This window comes from Topomyia yanbarensis, chromosome 3 (assembly GCF_030247195.1).
Source record: "Topomyia yanbarensis strain Yona2022 chromosome 3, ASM3024719v1, whole genome shotgun sequence".
Taxonomy (NCBI): Eukaryota; Metazoa; Arthropoda; class Insecta; order Diptera; family Culicidae; genus Topomyia; species Topomyia yanbarensis.
The window spans coordinates 223,594,420-223,604,144 of record NC_080672.1 but is presented as its reverse complement, the minus strand read 5'-3'; the positions used below and the strand labels follow the sequence as shown (position 1 = coordinate 223,604,144).

At 37.6% G+C, this 9,725-nt stretch overlaps 1 protein-coding gene across 1 annotated transcript in view; it reads left to right on the top strand.

Moving 5' to 3' along the window:
• The first annotated feature begins 847 nt into the window (after positions 1–847).
• Positions 848–9,725, top strand: part of LOC131687829 (uridine-cytidine kinase-like 1) — a 521,941-nt gene continuing 513,063 nt past the window's right edge. Inside the window, exon 1 of the mRNA XM_058971920.1 lies at positions 848–1,014. The gene's annotated coding sequence lies outside the window, so the exon portion shown is untranslated. The remainder of the gene's footprint in view (positions 1,015–9,725) is intronic.

Here is a 9,725-nt window from a genome sequence, read left to right as displayed (position 1 = left end):
ATTCCTATCCGGCTTTCGTCATAAAGATTTGCCGTATATTTTGCCAAAAGCGACTTTTAAATAGCATTTAAAACGACTTAAGTGCTTATCAAGTAGCCGTTAAGACGCATTCAGCATGCTTATTGGTTACTTGGGGAAGCTCTAGTTTCATGTATATTGCCGCAAGATGTTTAAAATATGGAAAAGCACACCCTGTCATATAACGTAAGCAGAAACGACATAAACTACTCAATTTTATAAAAATCATAAAAAAATTAGGGAAGGTTCTTAAAATCTTGTTTTAGCCGAAATGTTCTTAGAAATGTGATACCTATCGAAAGAAAATTTAAAAAGTGGGGGTTAGGTCTAACCCAAGAGAAGAGACAACAACAGGCTTCTTGCTCTTCTTAATTTTATCTACCAGGCCCTGTCGTAATTCCAAAGACAACAAGCATCCATCATTGCCAGATTCCATTTGCATGTTTTTCACAATTGCTGAAAATAATTGTACCTCAAATATCGACTCTCTGTCAAGAATTCATAATACTAGCTGCATTTAAAAATTGAATTTTATGTTTATTCGCGTCTCTCTTAACAATACACGTAGTTCATTCAGGGTATTTATTCAATTTGCATGAAATGTTCATGTGTATGGAAAGTAGCCAAAATAAATTCAGCAGCACTGTTTTTCATCCCGTTTGAAAATATTATGAACGCTCTTGACTGGCAAAACGACCAATCAGAAGCTGGTTCAATATTGAGGTTAGGAGTGGATCAAATTGGCTACGCGATTGTCTTCTCTTCTCTTAGGGTCTAACAAGAAAGATCTATTTTCGCCTCAATATAACTTTAATTCGAAGCGCTAGGATAATTCTTCGTCAAAACAAAAGAACAGAATTTACAAATAGCATATTTCACTATAGATGACGTCGTGTTTCATAGTTCCTACCCATGAGGCACAATGGTACATTTTACCACCGGCTGTTTATTACCCAGAAAAAATTATTTCCCGTGAGTTTGACCAGTTGGAAAAATGTATGTATTACTTAATAATAGAGTGGTACTACGTACCGCTTTTGGCTACCCAAATATCATGTATTATCATCAAATTCAAATCGTAGAAAAAATGTGTTTCACTGTTACCCCCTTTCCCCTACATATGAACAACCATCACATAAAAAAATCATTACGAACAAGACGCCCAATGGGCAATAAAGGTTCTACACGCAGAAAAAAAAATAGTAAAAATAAACAAATTTTGGTTTTAAATAACAATTTTTCTGTTTGATATAGTGACAAACAAGATTTAGGTTTGCTTCAATCAATACTGTTGGTTGAAATTACCAACTAATTCATTTGTTGTCTTTTCTGTAGTTTCAACAAATATTTCGTTTGAAACAACAAAATCATGGTAAGTTTAAACGAACAAACAAGTTTGAAGAAACAAAAACAAATTTTTTGTATTAACCACAAGAGAGAACAACTCAAATTTAGTTGAAATTAAATAAAGATTCTGTTGGTTTTTAACAAAGGGATCAGTTAGAGCTAACAAATTTTATTTTGATTCAACAATGTTTCTATTTAAAATGTAAACAGAAGTATTTGTTGAACTAAACCAAATACATGCTTTCAAAAAACGCCTGTTTCAGTTAGAAACAGTCATTCGCCGCGTTTTTGATTTAACTAAACGTTTTGTTGATTCAAACAGGCCTGATTCTTCTGCGTGTAATTCGCGATCTAACGCTGGATGTCAACCGCCAGACGGCACGATAGTGCAATGATGATGTTTTTATTTTCATCTGTCAAAACACATTGGAAAGTACATTTTGTATTTTATAGATTCAATCAATATAATAACTGAATGTTTTTTCTTCGATTAAAAAGTAATATTGAGGAAGAAAATATGTTTCCTACCTCTGAAAAATATCTAGATGGTTAATTTCATGTTACATCACTAAGAATTCGTTCCTCCGGTTTCAGTTTATACTAAAATGAAATTCAGAGATTGAAATCTCGCTATAAAACACGATAGTGGATGGAAATCACTGGATTAAAGATTGCAGCTGTTGATAGTCGAAGTTATCCACTGATAAATCCAATTTCTAGGCGAACATTTTCCTATCTAAAACAACCAACCTAACCTCAACAATGCAAAAATAATTCCGGATTTCAACAGTTCGTAATAAAATATTGAGCTCGACTGAACGTTCATATGTCAAACGAATTAACGAGTTTTTTTCTTATCATGCGTAATTAAACTTTTTGTGAAACTATGTAATGTTTATCTTAAACAATTTAAATAGAACAACCATCCTATGTCATCAATGCAAGAAAACATTTTCGTCATCATTTGACTGGTACCAATAATGAAATCTAGTTGGCGCGTCGAGCGAATAAGTTTCACCCCTCTAAGAACGGTTGGTTTCAAAATCGTCCAATGAAGGACGTTCGTTGGACCAATTCGCACGCTTACCGGCCGTTACCTAATTTTGGGTAGAATCCTACCCAAAATGGACTAAAGTGCATGTCCTCGCTTTTGGGGAACAAGCTTTGAACTTAAATTTTGGGTAGTATGAGGACTACCCAAAGTTTGGGTTACAGATAACCCAAGCGTTGGGTACAGAGCGGGTAACCCAAAGTTTAAGTAACGATGAAATCATCCAAAATTTGAGTAACGAGCGGATAACCCAACATTTGAGTACTGAGCGGATAACCCAAAATTTGAGTACTGAGCGGATAACTGGAAATTTGAGTACTGAGCGGATAACCCAAAATTTGAGTAAAGAGCGGATAACCCAAAATTTATAACGAGCGGATAACCCAAAATTTCTGTAACGTTCGGATAACCCAAAATATAGGCTTCCAATATATATTATTGTTACCACAAAACACTTGAAACTACCATAAATATGGGTGTCATTTGAAAGGTATTGATTAGTTGAAGGCGAAAATTGATGATTGGTGCCATTTTAAAATCCAAAATGGCGGCTTCCGGTTACCACAAAACACTTGAAACTACCATAAATATTGGTGTCATTTGAAAGGTATTGATTAGTTGAAGGCAAAAATTGATGATTGGTGCCATTATGAAATCCAAAATGGCGGCTTCCGGTTACCACAAAACACTGAAAACCACCTATCATTTAAACGGTAATAATTATGGCTATCATTTAAACGGTAATAATTAGTAGAAGACGAAAATTGACGATTGACGCCATTTTGAAATCCAAGATGGCGGCTTCCGGTTACCATAAAACACTGAAAATCACCATCAATATGGGTGTCGTTTGAAAGGTAGTAATTAGTAGAAGGCGAAAATTGATGATTGGCGCCATTTTGAAATCCAAGATGGCGGCTTCCCGTTACCACAAAACACTTAAAACCACCATCAATATGGGTGTCATTTGAAAGGTAGTAATTAGTAGAAGATAAAAATCGATGATTGGTGCCATTTTGAAATCCAAGATGGCGGCTTCCGGTTACCACAAAACACTGAAAACCACCATCAATATGATGGTCATTTGAAAAGTAGTAATTGTTAGAAGGCGAAAATTGACGATTGACGCCATTTTGAAATCCAAGATGGCGGCTTCCCGTTACCACAAAACACTTAAAACCACCATCAATATGGGTGTCATTTGAAAGGTAGTAATTAGTAGAAGATAAAAATCGATGATTAGTGCCATTTTGAAATCCAAGATGGCGGCTTCCGGTTACCACAAAACACTGAAAACCACCATCAATATGATGGTCATTTGAAAGGTAGTAATTGTTAGAAGGCGAAAATTGATGATTGACGCCATTTTGAAATCCAAGATGGCGGCTTCCGGTTACGATAAAACACTGAAAATCACCATCAATATGGGTGTCGTTTGAAAGGTATGTTGGAAAATCAATTTTCGGTATGTAATATCAATTCATCATTACTATGTTTATTCTGTACACCTGTACACTCGGGATACCACAAGAGAGCAATATTGCGAGAGAGAAAGCTTTAGCCATTAGTTCGGACGATGCCGACGCTCTGAGTAGGGAAGGTAGTAAAGTGATGAGTATCCATCGCTGTCGAACTAGGGAGTAGAATAAAGACATAGGCGACTCATACAATGTAATGTAACTCTAAACTCGAAGGTACTTTGAGTCGATCATACCGATACTAAAGAATGGTCAAATAAAGAATGCGAAAGGCATATTATTTGAACTGTTTCTGGGTTGCGGTATTATTTATGATTTATGAAAGAAAACCCTTTTACAGGTTCGTTGAAGTGTGGTGAAGACCCTACCCGGTTTTCTCACACAACTACACTCTGCTAACAGGTTATGGGCCCAGAGTAAATTGTCCTAACAGATAATTGCTTTGGAAGAATTGAGAATTGTTCAGGCGGAGACCACCCTTTCTGCGGAACAATTATTCTCGATTATTTTTGTTGGGTTCAGAGGCTTTTTGTGGAGTGACTTTTCGTTGCATTTGCTCAGACAGAGATCTGTTTTGTCTGTGGGGCAAAGCTCCGAATATTGTCTACACAGCTAGTGCTCTATGTTGAAAGAAGGGGAAATTATTTAATTTCTAACATTTGTAAGGTTTCCAGGTATTGACATATCTTCAATTATGGACAACCGATTGAAAAGAGTAATCGTTCCGGTATTCAAAGGAGACGAAAAATCTTTCCCTCTTTGGCGAAAGAGGATGGAGCAACACTTCAAGCATGAAGGTTTGTTGCATGCCCTCGAGAAAACTCCCGAGGAAGAAGAATATTTTGAAGCGGCAGTAGGGGCTTCAGCCGAACAGGAAGCTGAAAGGAAAGAGAAACTGGCAAAACGTCTGAAAGATGACGACGCTGCTGTTAATGAGCTTTGGCTGGCACTAGATGATGAACCGATGGGGCATGTGCTGCATTGTAAATATGCAAGAGAAATCATGACTCGGTTGGATCAAGTTTACCAGAAGCAAGGTGCGGTAGCCATGCTTGGGCTGCGAACAAGATTGTACACGCTCAAGACGCAGAGATTTAAATCTCTCAAAGAGCTTTTTGCTTCTCACGAAGAGATTGTTCGACAACTTGAGTGTATGGGAGAAACTGTTACCAGTATTGAGCAGTTAAATACACTACTGGTTGCCATACCGGAGAGATATCAACATATTCTCGGAGCGTTGTCGGTTGTGAGAAAGGACGACATAGAGAAGATGTCGCTTGATCAGATAAGACGCATTTTTCTGGACGCGGAGAATTCTGGTGCGAGCGGACAAAATTTCGATCGACAAGTGGCGATGGTTGGGAACGGCAAGCAGCCAACGCAAAAACCACAGAAGAAACAACTTGTTTGCTTCCATTGTGGTAAGCCAGGCCACAAACAACGTTTTTGTCGACAGTGGAGGAATAAAAAGCAGCAGGATAAGCCTCAGGTAGAGATGCACGCGGATGGAAAGCATCGGGATGTAGCGTTAGTCACACGTCAGAATGGTAGCTTCATGGTACGAGTGCCATTAAAAAGGCTGAACGACGATTTTGTGCAGGACTCTCGAGTTTTCTGTATGGACTCACGAAAATTTCCCGTTCAATCGACAACGTTTATTCCAGTGGTGATGGATTCCGGCGCTACTCAACATATGTTTAAAGACATAAGAGCGTTCAACGAGATGTGGGACTGCCAGGAACTAAAAATTGATACCGCTAAAACTGGTACCGGTATCATTGGTAAGAGACAGGGAAACTGTTGTTTGAGGACCAATAAAATGCGTAAGGTTGATATTTACGACGTGCTTTTCATTCCGGAATTAAGCTCAAATCTCCTATCAGTTTCTCGTATTGAATCTACTGGAAAATCAGTTGTTTTCAGGAATGATATGGTGGAAATACTTGATGAGACAGGTCATGTTATTATCACAGGTAAAAAGGTAAATGGTCTCTATATTTTGGAACTGTTTTTAGTTCAAAATATTGGTAAAGCATTAACAGGTAAAGGATTGAATGAAACTGAATTATGGCATGCTCGTTTTGGACACTTGGGAATGCAAAGTTTATCCAGACTGGTAAGAGACAATATGGTTGAGAGGTTGAATCTAGTACCATCTTCCATGATTGCGAGCCCGTTTGGATGCAATTCATGCATTTTTGGGAAACAAACGCGAGAAAAATTTAACATTGATCCAAGAATACGATCATCAAGGCCATTAGAACTAGTTCATTCCGATGTTTGTGGTAAATTGCCTGAAGTGACACATGATGGTTACAGGTATTTTGTTACTTTCACAGATGATTTCACACATTTTGTCATGGTCTACTTGTTGAGTCAAAAAAGTGAAGTTCTTGAAAAATTTAAAGAATTTGAGGCTATTGCTAATTCTCATTTCTCTCTTCGTATTTCTAAACTGAGGTCTGATAACGGAGGCGAGTATTATGGTAAAGAATTTTTGGCCTTCTGTCGAGGAAGAGGAATACAAATGATACCTACCGCTCCGTATACACCTCAACAAAATGGGGTAAGCGAGAGAATGAACCGAAGCCTAATGGAAAAAGTAAGAACCATTTTACATGAAAGTAATGCACCAATGAGTTTGTGGGGGGAAGCATTATATGCTTCATGCTATACACTAAATCGTAGTCCAACAAGTGCGTTGAAGGTGTTGAAAACACCGTATGAAATGTGGTTTGGAAGTAAGCCCGATGTAAGTAAGCTCAAAGTATTTGGTTGTTTAGCTTATGCACACGTTAATAAAGAACATCGGACGAAATTAGACAAACGAAGTAAAGTTCTTACTATGGTTGGGTACGCACCAAATGGATATAGACTATGGGACGAAGACGAAGGGAAAATAATAATTTCACGAGACGTAAAATTCGATGAAAATAATTTCTATTTCCGAAGTTTTATTGACGAGGAACGCAAGCAAGTTGAATTTCACGAGAAAGAAATTTTAACAGAATGCGAAATAGAAAATGAACAAGAATTAATAGACCCTCAGATTGAATCAGCTAATGCTTCTGATAGTGAAGATGAATTTGTGGACACCGAGAATGTTTCTAATGACCTCGAAGATATAGCTATTGATGAGAGACGCCGAAGTCAAAGAAACACGAGAACCCCAGCATGGCTGAATAATTTTGAAACTAGTTTTGTTATGTCTCATAATTCTGAAGAGGTACCACAACGAATTGATGAATTAATGCAACGCGACGATTGGCACAAGTGGGAACAAGCAATGAATGAAGAGCTTATGGCTTTGGATGATAACAACACGTGGACATTGGTTAGTGGGCTTCCTAAGGGAAGAAAAACTATCAATTCCATGTGGGTGTTCGGCATCAAAAATGAAGGTGGTTTACCACGGTACAAAGCTCGACTTGTTGCCAAAGGTTGCTCACAGAGGCCAGGGTTAGATTATTCGGAAACCTTTGCGCCAGTTGCGAAAATGACCACGGTTAGGACTATGCTGGCAATTGCTGTGAAGAAAAAGTGGTTAATTCATCAAATGGACGTAAAAACTGCCTTCCTATATGGGAATTTGGAAGAAGAAATATTTATGAATTTACCTCGAACCAAGAATGAAAATACAAGAATTTGCAAACTAAACAAGAGTTTGTATGGTTTAAAACAAGCGGGTAGAAGTTGGAATCATCATTTCACTGAAACTATTTCTAAGTTGGGTTTCAAACAGCTGAACAGTGATACTTGCCTGTATGCTTGTTTTGAAAAAGGGTTATTCATTGTATTATACGTTGACGATATTCTTATTTTTGGATGTAATACCGAGAATGTCCATTGGATTAAAAACAATCTTTCTAAAATATTTAAAATGAAGGATTTGGGACAGTTGAAAACTTTCTTAGGGCTGGAATGTACACGAAATATTGAAAAGGGATCATTAGAATTATTTCAATCGACTTACATTGCCAAAATATTGAACAGATTTGGAATGACAGATTGTAAACCAGTTGCCACCCCTATGGATGCAAATTGTAAATGGGTGAAATCAGGAAACTTAACTAATGAACCGTATAAGGAACTTCTGGGTTGTTTGCAGTATTTATCCCTGATGTCTAGACCTGATATAACAATTGCTGTAAATATTTTGAGTCAATTTCAGAGCTGTCCAAGTGAGGAACACTGGATTGGGTTGAAGAGGATTCTTCGATACCTTAAAGGGACGATATCTTTTCGTTTGCTATATCATCAAGATAAAGACGACGTGCCACTTAAGGGTTATGCGGATGCTGACTTCGCGAATGACGTTGAGGAACGTCGGTCTAATTCGGGATATGCTTTTACGGTGTACGGAAACATCGTGTCCTGGAGCAGCAAGAGGCAACAGCTCGTGACACTTTCGTCTACAGAGGCTGAGTTGGTTTCGCTTTGCTATGCTTCTAAAGAAGGTGTATGGATGTCGGGTATATTGCGTGAAGTTGGGATACAATTTGTCCCGTTCACTATATACGAGGACAACATACCCTGTATTAGAATAGCAGGAGAGCCAAGAGAACATCAAAGAAGCAAACACATCGATATTAAATATATGTATATGAGAAATCTGATTAAAGAGAAGAAAATGATACTGGAATACATTAAAAGTGAAGATCAGATTGCAGATTTGTTTACTAAACCATTATATAAAACTCGATTTTGCAAATTAGTTAGCAGTTTAGGAATGATAAATTGAGAGGAAGTGTTGGAAAATCAATTTTCGGTATGTAATATCAATTCATCATTACTATGTTTATTCTGTACACCTGTACACTCGGGATACCACAAGAGAGCAATATTGCGAGAGAGAAAGCTTTAGCCATTAGTTCGGACGATGCCGACGCTCTGAGTAGGGAAGGTAGTAAAGTGATGAGTATCCATCGCTGTCGAACTAGGGAGTAGAATAAAGACATAGGCGACTCATACAATGTAATGTAACTCTAAACTCGAAGGTACTTTGAGTCGATCATACCGATACTAAAGAATGGTCAAATAAAGAATGCGAAAGGCATATTATTTGAACTGTTTCTGGGTTGCGGTATTATTTATGATTTATGAAAGAAAACCCTTTTACAGGTTCGTTGAAGTGTGGTGAAGACCCTACCCGGTTTTCTCACACAACTACACTCTGCTAACAAGGTAGTAATTAGTAGAAGATAAAAATCGATGATTAGTGCCATTTTGAAATCCAAGATGGCGGCTTCCGGTTACCACAAAACACTGAAAACCACCATCAATATGAGGGTCATTTGAAAGGTAGTAATTGTTAGAAGGCGAAAATTGATGATTGGTGCCATTTTAAAATCCAAAATGGCGGCTTCCGGTTACCACAAAACACTTGAAACTACCATAAATATTGGTGTCATTTGAAAGGTATTGATTAGTTGAAGGCAAAAATTGATGATTGGTGCCATTATGAAATCCAAAATGGCGGCTTCCGGTTACCACAAAACACTGAAAACCACCTATCATTTAAACGGTAATAATTATGGCTATCATTTAAACGGTAATAATTAGTAGAAGACGAAAATTGACGATTGACGCCATTTTGAAATCCAAGATGGCGGCTTCCGGTTACCATAAAACACTGAAAATCACCATCAATATGGGTGTCGTTTGAAAGGTAGTAATTAGTAGAAGGCGAAAATTGATGATTGGCGCCATTTTGAAATCCAAGATGGCGGCTTCCCGTTACCACAAAACACTTAAAACCACCATCAATATGGGTGTCATTTGAAAGGTAGTAATTAGTAGAAGATAAAAATCGATGATTGGTGCCATTTTGA